The following is a 19,993-nucleotide window of genomic DNA, read 5'->3' as shown; positions in this document are numbered from 1 at the left end:
AAGGCTATCAGTGGATTTTTCAACAAACTTTGCAGGCGAGAAGGTAATGGATGATACATTCAAAGTGCTCAAAGGAATAAAATCCACAGCCCAGAATACTCTATTCAGCAAGGCTATCATAAAGATAAAGGATATAATAAAGATAAGGAGTTTCCCAAACAAAATTTAAAGGCGTTCGTGACCACTAAATCAGCCCTACAAGAAATGTTAAAGAGGACTCTTTGAGTGGAAAGGAAAGACCATAAGTAAAAGTACAAAAAGTAGGAAGCACAAGAGCAGTAAAAATAAGTATATCTGTAAAACTCCGTCAAGGGACTCACAAAATAAAAGGACAAAGAGCAGGACACCATGTACCTAAAACATGGGGAAGAGAGGAGTCAAGAATGGTTCTAAACTAAGTGACTATCAACTTAATATAGACTGCTATATTCAGAAGATGCTATATACAAACCTAATGTTGACCACAAAAACCAGTAACAGATATGCAAAAAATAAAGAGGAAGGAATCCGAGTATATCGCTAAAGAATGCCAATTTACAGTGAGAGAAGAGAGCAAGGGAAGAAAAGAACAGATAAGATCCACAAAAACAAACACAAAACAAATAAAAATGTCAATAAATACATATCAATAATTGCTTTGAATGTAAATGGACTAAATTCTCCAATCAAAAGATCTAGGGTGATGGCGTGGATTAAAAAAAAAAAAAAAAAAGAGCCATCTATATGCTGCCTACAAGAGACTCACTTCAGACCTAAAGACACATGCAGGTTGAAAGTGAGGGGAAACATTTGTCATGCAAATGGATGTGAAAAGAAAGCCAGGGTAGCAATACTTTTAAACAAAGACTGTAACAAGAGACAAAGAAGGACTATATATAATTATATTATTATAACAAAGGGGACAAATGAATAAGAAAATATAACAATTTTAAATATTTATGTCCCCGACATGAAAGTACCCAAATACATAAAACAGTTAATAGCAAACATAATCGATAGTAATACAATAATAGTAGGGGACTGTAACATCCTACTTACACTAATGGACAAATAATCTAAACAGAAAATCAATAAGGAAACAGTGACTTTGAATGACACACTAGACCAGATGGATTCAACAAATATATTCAGAACATTCTATCCTAAAACAGAAGAATAAACATTATTTTCAAGTGCACATGGGACATTCTCCAGAATAGATCACATATTAGGTCATAAAACAAATCTCAACAGTTCAAAAAGATTGAAATCATGCCATCCATCTTTTCTGACCACGCTATGAACTTGAAATCTACCACAAGAAAAAAACCTGGAAAGAACACAAACATGTGGAGGTTAAATAAAATGCTACTAAATAAATGGGTCGACCAAGAAATAAAAGAAGAAATAGAAAAATACATGGAGACCAATGGAAATGAAAACACAAGTGTCCAAAATCTTTGCGATGCAGCAAAAGTGGTTCTATAGTAATACAGGCTTATTACTTATAGTAATACAGGAAAGCTTATAGTAATACAGGCAGGTAAGCAAGAAAATTCTCAAACAACCTAACCTTACACCTAAAGGAGCTAGAAAAAGAACAACAAACAAAACCCCAAACCAGCAGAAGGAAGGAAATAAAGATTAGAGCAGAAATAAATGATATGGAAACTAAAAAACAATAGAACAGATCAGTGAAACCAGGGACTGATTCTTTGAAAACCTCAATAAAATTCATAAACCTGCAGCCAGACTCATTAAAAAAGGGAGAGAGAGAGAGAGAGAGAGAGAGACAGAGAGAGAGAACACTCAAACAAAATCACAAATGAATGAGGAGAAATAACAACCAACACCACAGAAATACAAAAGGTTATTAGAGAATATTATGAAAAATGATATGCTAGCAAATTGGGCAATCTAGAAGAAATGGATAAATTCCTAGATAAATTCCATATAACCTACCAAAACCGAAGCAGGAAGAAACAGAAAATTTGAACACACTAATTACCAGTACTGAAATTGAGTCAGTAATCAAAAAACTCCCAACGAACTAGGGTGCCTGGGTGGCTCAGTCTGTTAAGTGTCTGACTTCAGCTCAGGTCGTGATCTTATGGTTCTTGAGTTCAAGTCATGCATCAGGCTCTCAGCTGTCAGCACAGAGCCCACTTTGGATCCTCTGTCCCCCTCTCTCTCTGCCCCTCCTCCACTTGTTCTCTCTCATTCTTTCTCAAAATAAAATAAATTTTTTTAAAAACTTAAAAAAAACCCCAAAACTCCCAACAAACAAACGTCCTGGACTAGATGGCTTCACAGGGGAATTCTACCAAATATTTAAAGAGTTAATACCTATTCTTAAAATTTTCCAAAAAATAGAAGTAGGAAAACTTCCAAATTCATTTTATGAGGCCAGCATTACATTGAGGCCAACATTACACTGATACCAAAACCAGATAAGAACACTACAAAAAAAGAGAACTACAGGCCAATATCTCTGATGAACATAGATGCAAAAATCCTCAACAAAATATTAGCAAACTGAATCCAACAATACATTTAAAAAATCACTCACCATGATCAAGTAGGATTTATTCCTGGTTTGCAAGTGTGGTTCAAGATTTGCAAATCAATGTGATACATCACAGTAATAAGAGAAAGGATAAAAATCATATGATCACTTGGATAGATGCATAAAAAGCATTTGAGAAAGTACAACATCCATTCATGATGAAACCCTCAACAAAGTAGGTTTACAAGGAACATATTTCAACACAATAAAGGCCTTATATGGAAAGCCCACAGCGAACTGTAGGACCATGTCAGGGTCCCCAACTGTGGGTTTGACTTATCACATTGGGGTCACCAATTGTGGGTTCAGCTTTCAACATTGTCCAGCAAAGCCAAGGACGGCAGAAAGGATTACTCAAGACTCCATGCAAGTCAAGAGAGGTGAGAGGGAGGCTAAGGGAAGACTCTCTGAGCTGCATTCAAGCTCTTGTATTTATTAGTCATACATTATAGGGAAAACATTGTGCAATATGTCCGTGCCAGTAAGAACTATAGAAAGCATGCAAAAAACAAGGCATTCCCAAGAGCAGATGCCGAAAGTAGGGTGAACAAGATAAGATATTCCATAGATAGGATGGTCTAAGGAATTTTTGAGCACAGGCAGGACCCAACCCTTAAATACGCATTAACTAGATACTTTCAGCAGGGCCAGAAAGCAGTGTAATGCCTTCTTTATAACCTCCTTAACCAGAACATAGCTATTAGATTACCCACAGCAAACATCACAGGCAATGGGGAAAAACTGAGAACTTTTCCCCTGAGGTCAGAAACAAGAGAAGGAAGTCCATTCTCACCACTTTTATTCAACATAGTACTGGAAATTTTAGCTACAGCAATCAGAAAACAAAAAGAAATAAAAGCACCTAAAGTGGTAAGGAAGAAGTACAACTTTCACTATTTGCAGATGACACGATTCTATATATAGAAAACCCTAAAGACTCCACCGAAAAACTACTACAAGTGACAAATGAATTCAGTAAGGTCGCAGGATACAGAATCAACGTACAGAACTCTGTTGCATTTCTATACATTAATAATGAAGCAACAGAAAGAGAAATGAAGAAAACAATCCCATTTACAATTGCACCAAAAATAATAAAATACCTAGGAATAAACTTAACCAAGGAGGTAAAAGACCTGCACTCTGAAAACAATAAAACACTGATGAAAGAAATTGAAGACAGCACAAAGAAATGGAAAGATACCCCACGCTCTTAGATCGGGAGAACAAATATTGTTAAAATGTCCATGCTGCCCAAGCAATCTACAGATGTAATACAATCCCTAACAAAATACCAATAGCATTTTTTCACAAAACTAGAACAAATAATCCTAAAATTTGTATGGAACTACAAAAGACCCTGAATAGCCAGAGTGACCTTGAAAAAGAAAAATAAAGTTGGAAGTACACAATGCCAGATTTCAAGTTATACCGCAAAGTGATAGTAATCAAAACAGTATAGTACTGACATCAATTAGACGTATAGATCAATGGAACTGAATAGAAATCCCAGAAATAAACCCATAATTATATGGTCAATTAATCTCGGACAAAGAAGGCAAGAATATGTGTATGCCAGATTATATCTCTGTATTTATCCTACTTGGAGTTTATTGAGTTTTAGATATGTAGATTAATATTTTTTCAACATATTTAGTACATTTTAGCCATTATTTCTTTGATTTTTTTCTCCTTTTACTTATTTCTCTCCTTAGTACTCTCATTACTTGAAAGTGTACTTAAAGGTGTCTCATACTTATTCTGAGACTCTTTTTTTCATGCTATTTTTCTCTCTGTTCCTCTGATTGTACAATCTCTATCAATCTATCTTCAAGTGTACTGTTTCTTTGTTTTGACGATTCAAATCTATCACTGAGTTTCTCTAATGGCTCTTTTTTAAAAAAAAATTATTAATTTTGAGAGAAAGAGAGAGTACCCGTGCATGTGTGAGCTGGGGAGGTGCAGAGAGAAAGGGAGGGAGAGAATCCCAAGCAGGTTCTGCACTGTCAGTACAGAGCCTGACTCAGGGCTCAGTCTCACGAACCATAATCATGGCCTGAGCCAAAATCAAGAGTCCGTATGCTTAACTGACTGAGCCACCCAGGTGACCCTCTAATGACTCTTCATTTCAGTTATTCCACTTTTTAATTCCAAAATTTCTGTGTTTTTTTTTTTTATAATTTCTGTCTCTTTATTGATATTCTGTATTTGATGGGATATTGTCATCATAAATTCCTTTACTTCTTTATACATCATTTCCTTGAGTCCTTGGAATATATTTATAAGAGGTACTTTGAAGTCTTTGTTAATCTGACATCTCATCCCTCTTGGTCAGTTTCTTTTGTTCCCATGTGTAGTCTGTACTTTCCTCTTTCTTTGCATGTCTCAATGTGTTTTTTGAAAACTGGACATTTTGGGTAATATTTTGTGGCTATGGATTCTGATTTCCCTCCCCTCCCTCCGGGGCCTATTTTTGTTCTTATTTATTTTTGGTGGTGGTGGTAGAGATTGGTGTATGTATGAGAATTAGCTAGCTTGTTTTTGTAAGGTCTGTTTTCTCTCACTGTGTGGTATCAGTCGTTGGAGGGCACTTCCTTGGACATGCACACAGTCCCTCTGGAAGTCAGTGGGGCTGAAGCCTCGGCTCTTAATCACATTCTGAGACTATCCAGTGTGGTCCAAGGCACCCAGGTAGACAAAGACACTTATTAGGCAGGGCATTTCAAGGGATTAGAGATCACCTTCCAGGAGCTCAGGGCAAAGGTCAGACCTTTTTCTGGGCAAGGTTAATTCTTTACTACACAAAGTGTGAAGATTTCCATGCTGGTGGGAGTGCGTTGTGTATTCACAAGTGTAAAGGTGGCTAGTGGCAGGTTAGAGAATTACTGATGAGGTGACAAATGAAGAAGGGATAAATGCCATTAACACATGACATAGATGAAAGACATGCATGGAATTAATCAGCTTTTTTTATCATTACTTCCCTCAATATAGTGTCAGGAAGACCACAATAGAGACATAATAAAACCAAAATCACAAGCAAAAGAAGAGCCAAGTTGTATCTCTGTGCTAGAGGATTGGGGTATGTGTTTTACAACAGTGCCATGACAGAATATCTAAACAAGGAAAGCTGCTTAAATTGAGCATAAAGGGAATTTATAGCAAAAAGTTACAGCAATGGGGCACCTATGTGGCTCGATCTAAGTGTCTGACGTCAGCTCAGGTCATGATCTCGTGGTTGGTGAGTTTGAGCCCCACATTGGGATCTCTGCTGTCAGATAGAGCCCACTTCGGATCCTCTATTCCCCTCTCTCTGCCCCTCCCTGCTGATTCTCTCTCTTTCTCTCTCTCGCTCTGTCTCAAAATAAAAAAATAAATTTAAAGGGGTGCCTGGGTGGCTCAGTCGGTTAAGTGTCTCACTTTGGCTCAGGTCATGATCTCGTGGTTCATGGGTTCCAGCCCTGTGTCAGGCTCAGTACTGACAGCTCAGAGCCTGGTGCCTGCCCTGGATTCTGTGTTCCCCTCTCTCCCTGCCTCTCCCCTGCTCACGTTCTCTCTTTCTCTCTCTCTCAGAAATAAACATCAAAGAGCTACAGCAATGGGCATCAAAGCTTTTGTTATGTGATAAAATGAAAAGCACCAAATCCTCCAAAAAAAATGTGTCAAATGGATCTTTGTGCTACTCCGTTGTACAGAAATACGTCTTACTCATTTCCTCATTTTTCATCTTAAGCTATTTATTTTATTTATTTATTTAATTTTTAAAAGTTTATTTATTTATTTTGAGAGCGAGAGTACAAGCAGGGGAGGAACAGAGAGAGAGGGGAAGAGAAAATCCCAAGCAGGACCCACACTGTCAGCACAGAGCTTGATGTGGGGCTCGGACTCATGAAATGTGAGATCATGACCTGAGCTGAGATGAAGAGTCGGACACTTAACTGACTGAGCCACCCAGGTGCCCCTTATTTTTTTACTTGAGATTGAGTGTAAGCAGGGGAGAGGGGCAGAGGGAGAGAGAAGGAGAGAGAGTGAAAGAGAATCTTAAGCAGTCTCCATGCTCACCATGGAGCATTATGTAGGACTTGATCCCACAACCCTGGGATCATGACCTGAGCTGAAATCAAGAGTTGGAAGCTCAACCAACTGTGCCACCTGGGCACCCCTCATCTTAAGCTATTTCTAAGTTATAAATTGTTAAAAACAAAATTTTAGACTCAGAAAATTTGGGAGCAAGAAAGGTCTTAAAGCTCCTTTAAGTCCAATTTTTTATTTTAAAGCTGGCCCTCGAACTGCCTGTGTAAGAATCTTCTGGGCAGATTTCCCAGCTTCATCCACAGAGATTCTGGTTCAGCAGGTGAGAGGGGTTGGGGATGGAACACAGCAATCTCCATTTTCATAAGCATGCCACTCTCATTCTACCTATCTCTCCTTCAAAATATTTTATGCACACAATTACTTCCTCATGATGATTTGTTTAGACAAGCCTCAGGAAAGTATTTGTTTCAATGGAGTATCTGACACCTAGAAAGCCCTCAGTAAGCGTTTTCAGTTAACTCTCCTAACAGATCTAGATTCAAGGATTTAGACAGAAGGGTGGAGGGTTTCTGTATTGAGGTCACCTGGAGAGACTAAGGTAATGAACTAGCCTCAGTCCCTGCCTAGATGTCACCAGGTGGTGATACTCTTTTGTTACGTTTTACCTTTATTTCATCATAATAAGAGTTTATTTTTTACAAACCCAGGCATGTCTTACCTACTAAAGCGAGTAAGGAGATGAGGGAAGTTTCCTCACTTTTCTTAGACACCCTTGTTCTTTGGTGGGAGCTTGGACCAGCCTTGGCCAGGTAATTGACTTGCAAGACTAAACGTTGAGAAACATCGCTTTAGACCAACGCATCATGTATAGTGAACACTGAGAGTTAAATGACTTGTCCGGGTTTATATCAATACTTTGTGAATACACTAGTTCAAATGATTACCTGCATAGTCCCCTAAATGGAATTACCAGCTTAAGGATATTAGCTCTTTTATGGTTTATTGCTAGGGTAGATTTTATGAAAACTAAAAAAATTGCATTGCTGCAAATTATCCATTACATCTATGTGTTAGCAACTATGCATTCCTCCTCTGCCCTCCAACCCCCCTTTTATCAACAAGTGCTTCCAATCTTAAGCTTTAATTTACTTTTAATATTTAATAGATATGTAATTGTGCTCTAAAATGTCCATTTCCTTATTAAAGAAACTCAGCAAGACTGCATTTTTCATTTTGGTAACCTGATGTCTGCAAGTCTGCATGTGTAAATGGTTTGTCCATGTTGACTGTAAATCAGGTAGAGTAACGTACTGATCTTATACATTTGAGATTTTTGCTCAATAATTTGGATAGTAAACCTTTTTTTTTTAAATTTTTTTTTCAACGTTTATTTATTTTTGGGACAGAGAGAGACAGAGCATGAACGGGGGAGGGGCAGAGAGAGAGGGAGACACAGAATCGGAAACAGGCTCCAGGCTCTGAGCCATCAGCCCAGAGCCTGACGCGGGGCTCGAACTCACGGATGGCGAGATCGTGACCTGAGCTGAAGTCGGACGCTTAACTGACTGTGCCACCCAGGCGCCCCAGGATAGTAAACCTTTATCAATAGATTATTACACATTTCTCTCTTTGACTGACTTTAATATTCTATATTTTTACAAAAGTTATATATTTTAGGTATATCTGAAAATGGACTCCCATTTTGTCATGTTTTTCCATAGCGTAAATAAATACATCAGTCCATTTTCCCTTCTAGATTTAAAAATAATGTTCAATGTTTAATGCTAGACTACTTGGAATTATTTTCAGAGTTAGTACATCAAATTTTGATGTATTAAAAAATTTCTTATCCCTCTTCTTGAATTATTTGTGCCCTACACTTCCTCTTTGTTTTCAGTGGTATGCGAATTTTCTCTCCTTTACTAAGGAGACTGTGGAGATGCAAACATTAACTGATCTGAGTCAGTGAGTACCAATGTCTTTCTGGAAAAAAAGGATGCCAGCCTTAAGATTATGATGATAATATTGCTATTACCACTACTACTATGATTATTAATCATCATCATCATCAAATAATGGCACCATATGATAGTCTTGTTCACTATTCTTTGTAGATAAATTTCACTATTAATTTGTCAAGAGAATGGGCTGGAGAGTATAACTGGTATTTAATTTAATCTAACTTAAATTTAATCTAACATGTTAATATTCTACTTAGACTTCTTAGATAGGAAAAAGTCATACGTCTTCATAAATTTATCTGCCCTCCCTCTATTAGAGTTTTGCGTTTTCTTGTAAGTAAATCCCTTCTATTAGATGGTGAAATAATCAGGTTAAAGAAGACTTTCATAACTTATGTATTTCATTTTTATCAAATAACGTGTAGAAATTAAACATATTTGGTATCCTATGTGAAAAGCCAGAATACATAATGCTGTGTAAAAAATATATCTGCATTTTGCAAAAGGTTAGAATTATACAAAGTAAAGACTTAGGAAATTATGGTAATTTTTCCTTTTTGGCAAATTTTCTTTAATGATATTATTAAATTCTTATGAGAAGTTGATTGAGAAATATTGATTCCTAGAATCAACGATTATTATTTATGTTCACTTTATGTATATTGCCCATTTAAATTATATTTCTCCTATTTTAATTCTCTTTTGTATTTGCTGTCTGTTTTCTCTCATTAATTTGTTCTTCAACAAATATTTAATAGTGCAGAAGTTAGTTTCGCTGATTAGATTTTCTTTTTCTTTTTTCATTATTTGAGTTAATAGGGTTTTTATTAAAATTTTTGGCAGAATCAGCTATTGGTGTTATTAATTTTATCTCTCCTCAAAATATGTTTATTCTTAGTTTTATTATTTCCCTTTTCCTACTTTCTCTTGGCTTGCTATTTAGTTTAGTTTAGTTTTGTTTTTTTTCAAACTAAAGTAGAAATCCAGTTGATGTTTCTTTTTGTTTCTTAGTTCTGGAAACCTCTAGAGCAATACAATTTTCCATAATGTTCTGCTTTTGCAATAGTCCATAAATTTTGACATAATGCATTTGTATATCCTGTTATTCTGTAATTTAGCTAAACGTTAGGAAAGCATATAGAAATATACTTCTATTTGGACACTTTTTAAGAAGATTTTATTTTTAAGTAATCTCCATACCCAGTATGGGGCTTGAACTCACAACCCCAAGATCAAGAGTCACATGCTCCACCAACTAAGCCAGCCAGGCACCCCTTCTATTTGAACACTTTTAAGTTCTACTGTTGTTGTGTATCATTTTGTTGTGATTTGAGTATGTGGTTTGCAGATTTCTGCCTTTGTGCATTTCCTAGTTATATCATTGTTTCCCAAATATGGTTACTTTTTGTGGAAAAGCCTACAATAGCTTGGAAAAAATATGTTTTCTTGCCTTATCATTAAGGTTTTTAAAAATGAATCGGACTATTACTACCTAATGTATTATTTTATTCAACTTTCTGTTTTTAAGAAAACATTTGTCTATGTGTTTTGTCTTGTCACATTTTTCCTCATAATGGAGTATTGAATTTTTTAAGTGTATTTTTATTCCTATTTCTTTTTGCACTTCAGGCACTTTCTAGTTTGTATTTTGTTACTATATTGTTTGAGATATATAATATCAGTATTGTTAGGTTTTCTCTTTTTATTTTATTTTTTCCAGTTTTTATTTAAATTCTAGTTAGTTAACATATAGTGTAATATTAGTTTCAGGTGTGGAATTTAGTGACTCATCACTTCCATACAATACCCAGCGCTCATCACAAGTGCCCTCCTTAATCCCTATCACCTATTTAACCCACCCCCCCTCCACCTCCCCTCCAGTTAACCATCAGTTTGTTCTCTATAATTAAGAGTCTGTTTCTTGGTTTGCCTCTCTTTTCTGCCTCCCTCCCTCAACTCTTTTTAATATACCTTATATAATTATATAAGGAGCTTGTTTACTTCATAATTCTTTTGGTAAGAAATCTACCCTATTCACTATCATGATAGTAATCCCTACTTTTCTTGTATCAAAAAAATTCAATTTTCTTCATCTTCAATTTAGATCATCCTAGTTTTTACTTCCTGTATGTATTTTGGGTTTTAAGATGCCCTTTGAAAGCATCAGATTTATTGGATTTCTTTTGAATCTAGATATTTATCTTTTTCTCATGGAAGTGTGACACACATGAAGTTGATACACAAGGTCACATTAGTTACAGGTGTTTAACATAGTAAACCAACAAGTCTATACATTATGCTATGTTCATCACAAGTGTAGCTACCATCTGTTGCCATACAATACCGTTGACTATATTCCCTACATTGTACCATTTATCCCTCTGACTTATTCCATTACTGGAAGCCTGTATCTCACACTCCCCTTCACCCATTTTGCCCATCCTTCCTCCTCCTCCCCTCTGGCAACCATCAGTTTGTTTTCTGTATTTACAGGTCTGTTTCTGCTGTTTTTATTTTTTTAGCTTCTGCATATAATGAAATCATATGGTATTTACCTTTCTCTGTCTGGTTTATTTCACTTAGCATAATAGTCTCTAGGTCCATCTATGTTCCAAATGGCCAGATCTTAGCCTTTTTATGGCTGAGTAATATTCCACTGTATATATACATTACATCTTCTTTATCCATTTATCTATTGACGGACCCATAGGTTGTTTCATCTTGGCTATTGTAAATAATGCTGCAATAAACATAGGGGTGTGAAATATTTATCTTTTTTTAAAAGGAAGCTTAGCCAGGTGCGCCTGGGTGGCTCAGTTGGTTAAGTGTTCAACTTTTGATTTTGGCTCAGATCATGATCTGACGGTTCATGAGTTTGAGCCCCACATCGGGTTTTGTGCTCACCGTGCAAAACCTGCTTGGGATTCTCTCTCTCCCTCTCTCTCTGCCCTTCCCTAGTTTGCTTTCTTTCTCTCTGAAAATAAATAAATAAACTTAAATTTTTTTTAAAAAGGAACCTTAGCCAAATCACATTTTATTTTTTATTTTTTATTTTTTAATTTTTTTTTTTACGTTTTTTATTTTTGAGACAGAGAGAGACAGAGCATGAATGGGGGAAGGGCAGACAGAGAGGGAGACACAGAACCGGAAGCAGACTCCAGACTCTGAGCCATCAGCCCAGAGCCCGACGCGGGGCTCGAACTCACAGTCTGTGAGATCGTGACCTGAGCTGAAGTCGGACGCTTAACTGACTGAGCCACCCAGGCGCCCCAAATCACATTTTATTTTAATCAATTCCTTTGCATTCACATTATTTAATTTCTACAAAAGCTTAAATATTGCTGCTACACTTTTTTTTTCCTCAAAGGAAAACTAGATGAGTTTTCTTGTGCCTTTTTAAAATGTATTCCTTCTGGGGTGTCTGGCTGGCTCAGTCAGTAGAGCATGTGACTCTTAATCTTGGGGTTGTAAATTCAAACTCCATGTTGGATGTAGAGATTACTTAAAAATTAAAAAAAAATCTTAAAAAAATATATCCCTTCGTCCAATTGCATCAAGAATCAATCACTGATCTACTTTCTGTCATTAAAGATAAGTTTCTATTTTCTAGAATTATATAAATGGAATCATAAAATACATACTTTTCCTGGCATCTTTCATTCAGCATAATTGTTTTGGGATTCATCTATTTTATGGTGGGAATCAGAGTTTATCCTTTTTGTAGGTAAGATAGCTAAATCGCATTCCAGTGTATGGATATATCACAATTTGTTTATCCATTCAGCTGTCAGTGGACATTTGGGTTATTTCTAGTTTTTGAATATTACACATAAAGCTGATATGGATATTTGTATACAAGCTATTATGTGGATATATGTTTTCATTTCTCTTGGGTATATGCCTAGGAATGTGTCTTAGTCTGTTGGGACTGCTATAAGAAAATACCACTGATTGAGATAAACAATAGAAATTTTTTTCTCATAGTCCTGGTGGCTGGATGTCTGAGATCAGGATGCCAGCATGTTAGGCGAGGGACTTCTTCAGGATTGCAGACTTCTCATTGTGTCTTCCCATGGTGGAAGGGGATGGGGAATTCTGTAGCATTTCTTTTATAAGAACACTGATCCTATTCCTAAGGGCTTCACCTTTATGACCTAACCACCTTCCAAAGGTCCCACCTCCTAATACCATCACATCAGGCGTTAAGATTTCAACATATGAATTGGGGATGGGGGGGGGGGGCGATACACAAATATTTAGGCCATAGCTGAGTGCTGTTGCTGGGTTGTATGGTAACTTTATGATTAACCTTTTGAGAAATCAGCAAGCTCTTCTACAATGAATGCACCATTTTACACACCCTCCAGTAGTTAGAAGAGTTGCAATTACTTCACCTTCTTAACAACACTTGTTTTTGTCTGTTTTTGTAAAATTCTAGCCATGCTAGTATATATGAAGTGGTATCTTACTATGGTTTTGATTTGCATTTCCCTAATGACTAATGACATTGAGGATCTTTTTATGTACTTAATGGCCATTGATATATCTTCTTTGGTTGTTGAAGTACAATTTATTACTTTTTCCCTTTATGATCCATGTTTTAGTATTCCTATCTAAGAAACACTGTTTATCCTTCGGTAAGAAAGATTTACTCCTTTGTTTCCTTCCAGAAGTTTTATAGATTTAGGTTTCACATTTAAGTTTGACTTAATTTTGTGTGTGATTTGAAGAAAGGGTCCATGTTTATTTCTCCCTGTATAGATACACAACTATTCCAGCACCATTTGTTGAAAAGATTTTTCTTTCCTTTCCTTTCCTTTTTTTTTTTTTTTTTTTTTTTTTTAATTTGAATGAGAGAGAGAGTGCAAGTGGGGAAGAGGAGCAGAGGAAGAGAGAGACAGAGAATCTTAAGCGGGCTCCACGCTGAGTGTGGGGCTGGATGTGGGTCTCGATCCCATGGCCCTGTGATCATGACCTGAGCTGAAATCAAGACTCGGACGCTCACCCAAAGGAGCCACCCAGGAATCCCAAGATTTTCCTTTTCCCATTTACTTACTTTGGCACTCAAAAAAACAGCTGACCATATATGTATTATTCTCTTTATGGACTGTAGTCTGTTGCATTGGTCTATATGACTACATCTTTGCCAATAACAAACTGTCTTGATTACTGTAGCTCAGAGTTTCTCAACCTCAGCTCTATTGAATTTTGGCTCCAGTAATTCTTTGTGGGAGAGGTAAGAGCTATCCTGTACATTGTAGGGTGTTTAACAGCATTTCTGGCCTTTATCCAATGCTCTGCACCCACTGTAGACAGCATATAGATGGATCATGTTTTTTAATTCACTCTGCCAATCTTTGTCTTCTTCTTCTTCTTCTTCTTCTTCTTCTTCTTCTTTTAATGTTTATTTATCTTAGAGAGAGAGAGAGAGAAAGAGGGAGGGAAGGAGGGAGGGAGAGAAAGACAGAGCATGAGCAGGGGAAGGGCAGAGAGCAAGGGAGACACAGAATCCAAAGCATGCTCCAGGCTCTGAGCTGTCAGCACAGAGCCCAACGTGGAGCTTGAACCCACAAACCATGAGATCATGACCTGATGCAAAGTTGGACATTTAACTGACTGAGCCACCCAGTTGCCCCCCAATCTTTGTCTTCTAATTGGTATGTGTTACACCATTTACATTTACTGTAATTATTGATATGTTGTGGCTTACGTCTGCCATTCTATTTGTTTTCTATCAGTTTCTTCTGTTTTTATTTATATTTATTTTTTTTACTTAGCCTGGGTTGCTTAAACATTATTTTAGAATTCATTCACATTTTAAAAAAATTCTATTTTCTTTTTTTTTAATGTTTTTATTTATTTTTGAGACAGAGAGAGACAGAGCATGACCAGGGGAGGGGCAGAGAGAGAGGGAGACACAGAATCCGAAGCAGGCTCCAGGCCCTGAGCTGTCAGCACAGAGCCCGATGTGGGGCTTGAACTCACGAACTGTGAGATCATGACCTGAGCTGAAGTCGGATGCTAAACAAACTGAGCCACCCAAGTGCCCCTAAAAATTCTATTTTCTTTTAAACCTCTTTATAGCTTTTTGTTTAAAGTGTGCCTTTTGTAGGGAGCATATAGTTGAGTCTTGCTTTTTTATTCACTCTGCCAATCTTTACCTTTTATATGATGTGTTTAGATCATAAACCTGATGTAATTATTGACATGGTTAGAGTTAGATCTATCATTTTGTCATCTCATCATTTGTAGCCTGTTTTTTTGTTCTTCTGTTCTCAGATTTTTGCTTTTTAAAAATTTTTCTTAGTATTCCATTTTAATTTATCTGCTTGCATTTAGGCTGTACTCCTTTATGTTATTACTATTTTTAGTCGTTCCTCTTGGAATTAAAATATACATCCCTAATCAGAGTTTGTTTTAATACAGTGGATCAAAAGCTATCCTGGAAACCCACCTCAGATGTCTATTTATATCTCATTGACTAAAACTGGTTTTCATCTCTGCCCATTTGTTTTTTTTTTTATTTTTTTCAACGTTTTTTATTTGTTTTTGGGACAGAGAGAGACAGAGCATGAACGGGGGAGGGGCAGAGAGAGAGAGGGAGACACAGAATCGGAAACAGGCTTCAGGCTCCGAGCCATCAGCCCAGAGCCTGAGGCCGGGGCTCGAACTCACGGACCGGGAGATCGTGACCTGGCTGAAGTCGGATGCTTAACAGACTGCGCCACCCAGGCGCCCCTCATCTCTGCCCATTTATAAGCAATCATTGTCCACGGTAGTGACTAGATTAGACAAATTAAAATTCATATTCTGGAAATGGAAGGGCAATCCATCTACACTGAAATCGAGGGGTCTCTACCTGCTACCTGAATAAACTGGTGTTTTCTAGCAGGAACGAAGGGGAGTGAATATAGGATAAACAAGAGTCAGCACCTGCCACAGTGATTAATCTTATATAATATACCTGATTTGCCAAATGTTTAATCTCAGTACATTTTAACACAATTCTTTTTTTGTTAATTTTTGTTATTAATAATTGTTCTACTAAGGAAAGCTATCCTCTTCAAAGTACTATACAAACTCTAGCTTTTAGTATTTGTTGGCACTATACTTCCTGTTCCCAGTGTTGTTTGTTTGGGTTAGGAGTGACATTTAGAACAAAGTGTGCCCAGGGGCGCCTGGGTGGCTCAGTTGGTTGAGCGTCTGACTTCGGCTCAGATCATGATCTTACAACTCCTGAGTTCGAGCCCGAGCCCACGTTGGGCTCTGTGCTGACATCTTGGACCCTGGAGCCTGCTTCGGATTCTGTGTCTCCCTCTCTCTCTGTTTCTTCCCCACTCGCATTCTGTGTCTCTCTCAAAAATAAATAAACATTAAAAAAAAATTTTTTTTGGAACAAAGTGCGCACAAAACTTGCCTATGGAAGACAATAATTATAATCTATTAATGAGTGAGTGAACAATGAATGGATGCATATAAATAGCTATTTTCTGACTATAAAAATAAATTTTGATAAAAGATCAAATTTATCCTAGTGGATCAGAATTTCTTCCAATGAGATTATTTTGTCATATAGGAGACAGTCATAGTTAAAACAAAAACAAAGCAGGAAAAAAGCTTAATTTGTGCCACTGGGTCGTTTCCTTTCCCATTTTTAAAAGAAGGTAGGTGTTATAAATAGTGTTACTTGTAAGTAACAGTAAATAAGCTTAAATAAGTAAATAAGCTTAAATGGGGGGACAAAAGCATTGGCATTTGCAAAGTTCAATTAAATATAAAATGTTTGGCTTGTGAAAACCAGGCCTGTGATTTTGAAAACACATTTCCTACTTTGTTCTCTAATGGAAGCTTACAGCTCTTCATCAATGATGATTGAATTATAAATTATCTAGGGCAGAGACTGTATTTTCTATCTCATTAACAACTTATGCGTGCAGAGAGACAGGTTGTTGAGCCTCATGATGGTTTACAATTTAATAAATGCTTACACAGGCGTAATCTTATTGAATTTCCTTAACCTTCCAAGGAATTCGCCAACTTTATGGAAAAGGAAGCTGAGGTCCAACAATGAATGAAAAATTTCAATTCACATGACTTGAATTGTTCAGGTTGAAACTGGAATTGGCTCCTCAACGCAATACTCTGTCCTCTACCCCAGCATCCTCAGGCCCCTCTCCCTGCCTTTGCACAATCTTCCTGGAGCTGGGCTGCATACAGTTTTCATGGATACTCTCCTGCCACCTTGGTGCCACCATGGGCCATTTGGGTAGGAAATCGTTTATTGTGTAGGGTTCTGTTACTTAGCTTTGTCGGACCTCACCCACTAAGTGCCAGCACTGTCCCCCTGTCATTATGACATCCAGATATGACCTCCACGTTGCCAGATGCCCCCTGGGAAGCAACACTGTTCCAGAGCTCTCCCCCAGGCTGCTTCTCTGTCATCATAAATGGCAGGACTGACAACCACAATGAATAAAAACAGCCTTGATAAAGCATTTTGAACATCTTTGACCCAACACATATACCCTCTTGTTTGCAAGGCTGCTCTAGGACACAGGAGGACATGATTAGAGGGGATAAAGGAGTATTTGAAATCCTTTAAGCAAAAGGAGTGCCAAAGTTTAGACAAGGAGCTACCAACTGGGTTAGAAGAACCACCCCCAAAATAATCATGATGATAACAACAATAATGCTAACATCGAGTTTTGCTATGTAATAGGTGCTGTGGTAAGCCACTTACATATATTATCTGATTTCAGTCTCCCAACGGTACCATGTGGTTGTTGCTACAATTGTCCTCATGTTATAGAAGAGTGAGCTACCATCATCCCTTGCTGTAGCCATTACTATAACTTCCTTTCTGGTTTTTCTACTTCCATGGTTACTCCCATGTAGTCCATTCTCCACAAAATCAATCTGAGCCATGTTTATAACATGAAATCAGATCATAGTACTCCTCTGTTAAGACTCTCCAATTACTTCCTGTCACTGGATAAAATCTAAAGTTCCACCATGGCCCATGGGGCACACATATGCTGCCCCACGCCCCTCCCTGTCTTCATCCTCTGATTCACATGGACCTCTCTGCAGCCACAACAGCTCCTTGCCCTACTTCAAAGCTTGTTCCTGTCTGATATTCTTTCCCCAAGATAGGACACAGTCCTTTCATGTATTTAGCCTTTGACCCAACCTGACACCCGAGAGAGCCCTTTCCTGAAGGCTTTCTCTAAAATTGCCTCCCTTCTTCACTCTCTTCCCATCATCCTGTTTTACTTTTCTTCACAGCTCTTGGTGTCACTTGACGTTATAAAGACTGCTTCTTTATCCATCTGCTCATTGTTCTTCCTTTCATAAGAATGGGAATTTGGTAGGTGGGGACTTTGTCTTGCGCACCCTTTAGAAAATTGCTTGGCATATAGTAACTCAATATTTGTTGAATACATGTGGCTTAGAGAAGTCAAGTTTATTGCCACATATTCGGAGCCAATAAGGGGTAGATTTGCACTGTGAACTCCCAAGAATGTCAGAGAAGACTCTTCTTCGGGAAGAAAAAAAACTACAGATGGCAGAGAAACTTAGGATGGGAGATAGGAACAGAACAAGGCCTTTCTTCTCCTCTCTCCAAGGGATGTTCAGAGGAACTCCTTATTTATTGATTGATTGATTTATTAATTGAGTCCATTCAACAAGAGAGACTTGTACAAAAGGCAAAACTAAAGTGAAGACACTTTCACAGACTTCAAGTCAGGAGTCTGCAGATAAACTAGAACTAAAGCCCATTTCTCTTTCTGGGCTGTGCACTTTGTTAGATAGCTGTATGCTTCAGCCTTGGTCCTTAATTTTTATATTAAAGGAGTTATTGCAACTGGGAGCTGTGTGCCCTTAAAATAGCTCTGTAGGGGTCATTTTGAACAAATTAATTCAGGCTTAGTTAAAAAATAACCAAACCAGAATTGCAGTCTGCCCATTTATCCTTGCTTTGTTCTATTGTGTTAGAGTTATATTCAATTTATGAATTTTCCCCTTTCAGTTCTTGGCATTGTATCTTTTTGTCCCTTTCTCCTTCCATACCATAATCCCTAGGGAGCCTAGCTAGCTCTATATTGAATAGTTATTTTTTTTAATTATATAAAATATTAAAACGGTTTATCTTGGGATGCCTGGGTGGGCTCAGTCAGTTAAGCGTCTGACTCTTGGTTTCAGCTCAGGTTGTGATCTCACAGTTTGTGGGTTTGAGACCTGTGTCGGGCTCTGCGCTGGCTCAGGAGTCTCTCTTTCTCCCTCTTTCTTTGCCCCTCTCCTGCTTGAGCTCTCTCTCCCTCCCTCTCTCTCAAAATAAATACAGAAACTTAAAAAAAAATAAATAAATAGAATGGTTTATTTTTTTCACCAGGGGGAAGCAAGGGAAGCCGACAGAATAGAGTCTCAAGTGATGTGGACCCAGTTTCTTGCTGGAATTTGCAAAGCCGATTTAAGCATGATCTTAGTTGTCAGAAGATTGCCTTTAAAATATAAAAATTAAAGAAGACAGCCTCTGCAAATGCAAATTTTGAAGACCTTGGAATCTTTTTCATTTCAAATATAATATTAACCACAGAGCTCCTCTAGCTGGATATCACAGAGTGCACAACCTAAAGGAAATCAAAACAATAAAAACAGCCTCTCTACCTTGCTGGTGTTTGGTGATATCTTTGCCCTACACCGTCTCCCGCATGTTACTGTTTAGAAGAATAGCAGTGTGCACGAGAGATCTAAATCACAATGACTAGCTAAGAAGCAAGGACTGGATTTTAGCCGATGCAATGTGAGGACTTGCAATATGGAAATGATGCTTCCAAAACTTTTCAGGGTTGTTTGCCTCACTGTTAGGGGCAAAAAAAAGTTTATGTGAGGGAAAAAAAGTGGTAAGAATGCCTGAATGTCACATAGGGTTTAAGACAAAAATGCAAAGCAGTTCACAGGGAGGGTTAAAGGCATAAGGAAAGCCTTTGACTTGAGGTGGCCCACACACCTGTGGGATTCAGGGGTCTGGGCTTCCAGAAGGATGACGTGGTGGGCTTCAGCACTTGTTGGACTATTGGAAGAGCTTTTACGTTTCTGCAATTTCCCTCCAGCACCTCTGAAGATGTCTTGGCAAGATAGCATTTTCATATAAATGCCTCAAATAGAACTAAATTTTAACAGAGAGCGGTACTGTAGAAAGGGTTGCAAGTGAATAAAAATGAGGAAGAAATCACATTAGACATTTATTCAGTTTCACATACCCATCTTTCCACCATACTTAGAATGCTCTACTTAGTCACAGAGGAAATGACCTGCAATTCTAAAGAGATTATTAAATACACATGCACACCCATGCAATAGAAACAGCATGCTTAACTATCCAAAATGAAATTTGTTTTCAATAATTCAAGCATTTTCACTTATAAAGGAAATATCAAGATTAAGCCAG

The 19,993-nt window shown here is 37.5% G+C and overlaps 1 protein-coding gene across 4 annotated transcripts in view; it reads left to right on the top strand.

Annotated features, from left to right (window-relative positions):
* The window catches only part of HYCC1 (hyccin PI4KA lipid kinase complex subunit 1), a 152,802-nt gene extending 133,785 nt beyond the window's left edge, over window positions 1–19,017 (top strand). For 3 of the 4 annotated variants that reach the window (XR_007150265.1, XR_007150266.1, XR_007150263.1), the window contains one exon: window positions 18,935–19,017. The gene's annotated coding sequence lies outside the window, so the exon portion shown is untranslated. Of the gene's footprint in view, window positions 1–8,477; window positions 8,536–18,934 lie in introns of those variants that run through there. The other variant, XR_007150264.1, reaches the window with a different exon arrangement.
* The last annotated feature ends 976 nt before the right edge of the window (window positions 19,018–19,993 follow it).

The sequence above is a fragment of the Prionailurus viverrinus genome, chromosome A2, assembly GCF_022837055.1.
Source record: "Prionailurus viverrinus isolate Anna chromosome A2, UM_Priviv_1.0, whole genome shotgun sequence".
Lineage (NCBI taxonomy): Eukaryota > Metazoa > Chordata > Mammalia > Carnivora > Felidae > Prionailurus > Prionailurus viverrinus.
This window is presented reverse-complemented; position numbering and strand designations above follow the sequence as displayed.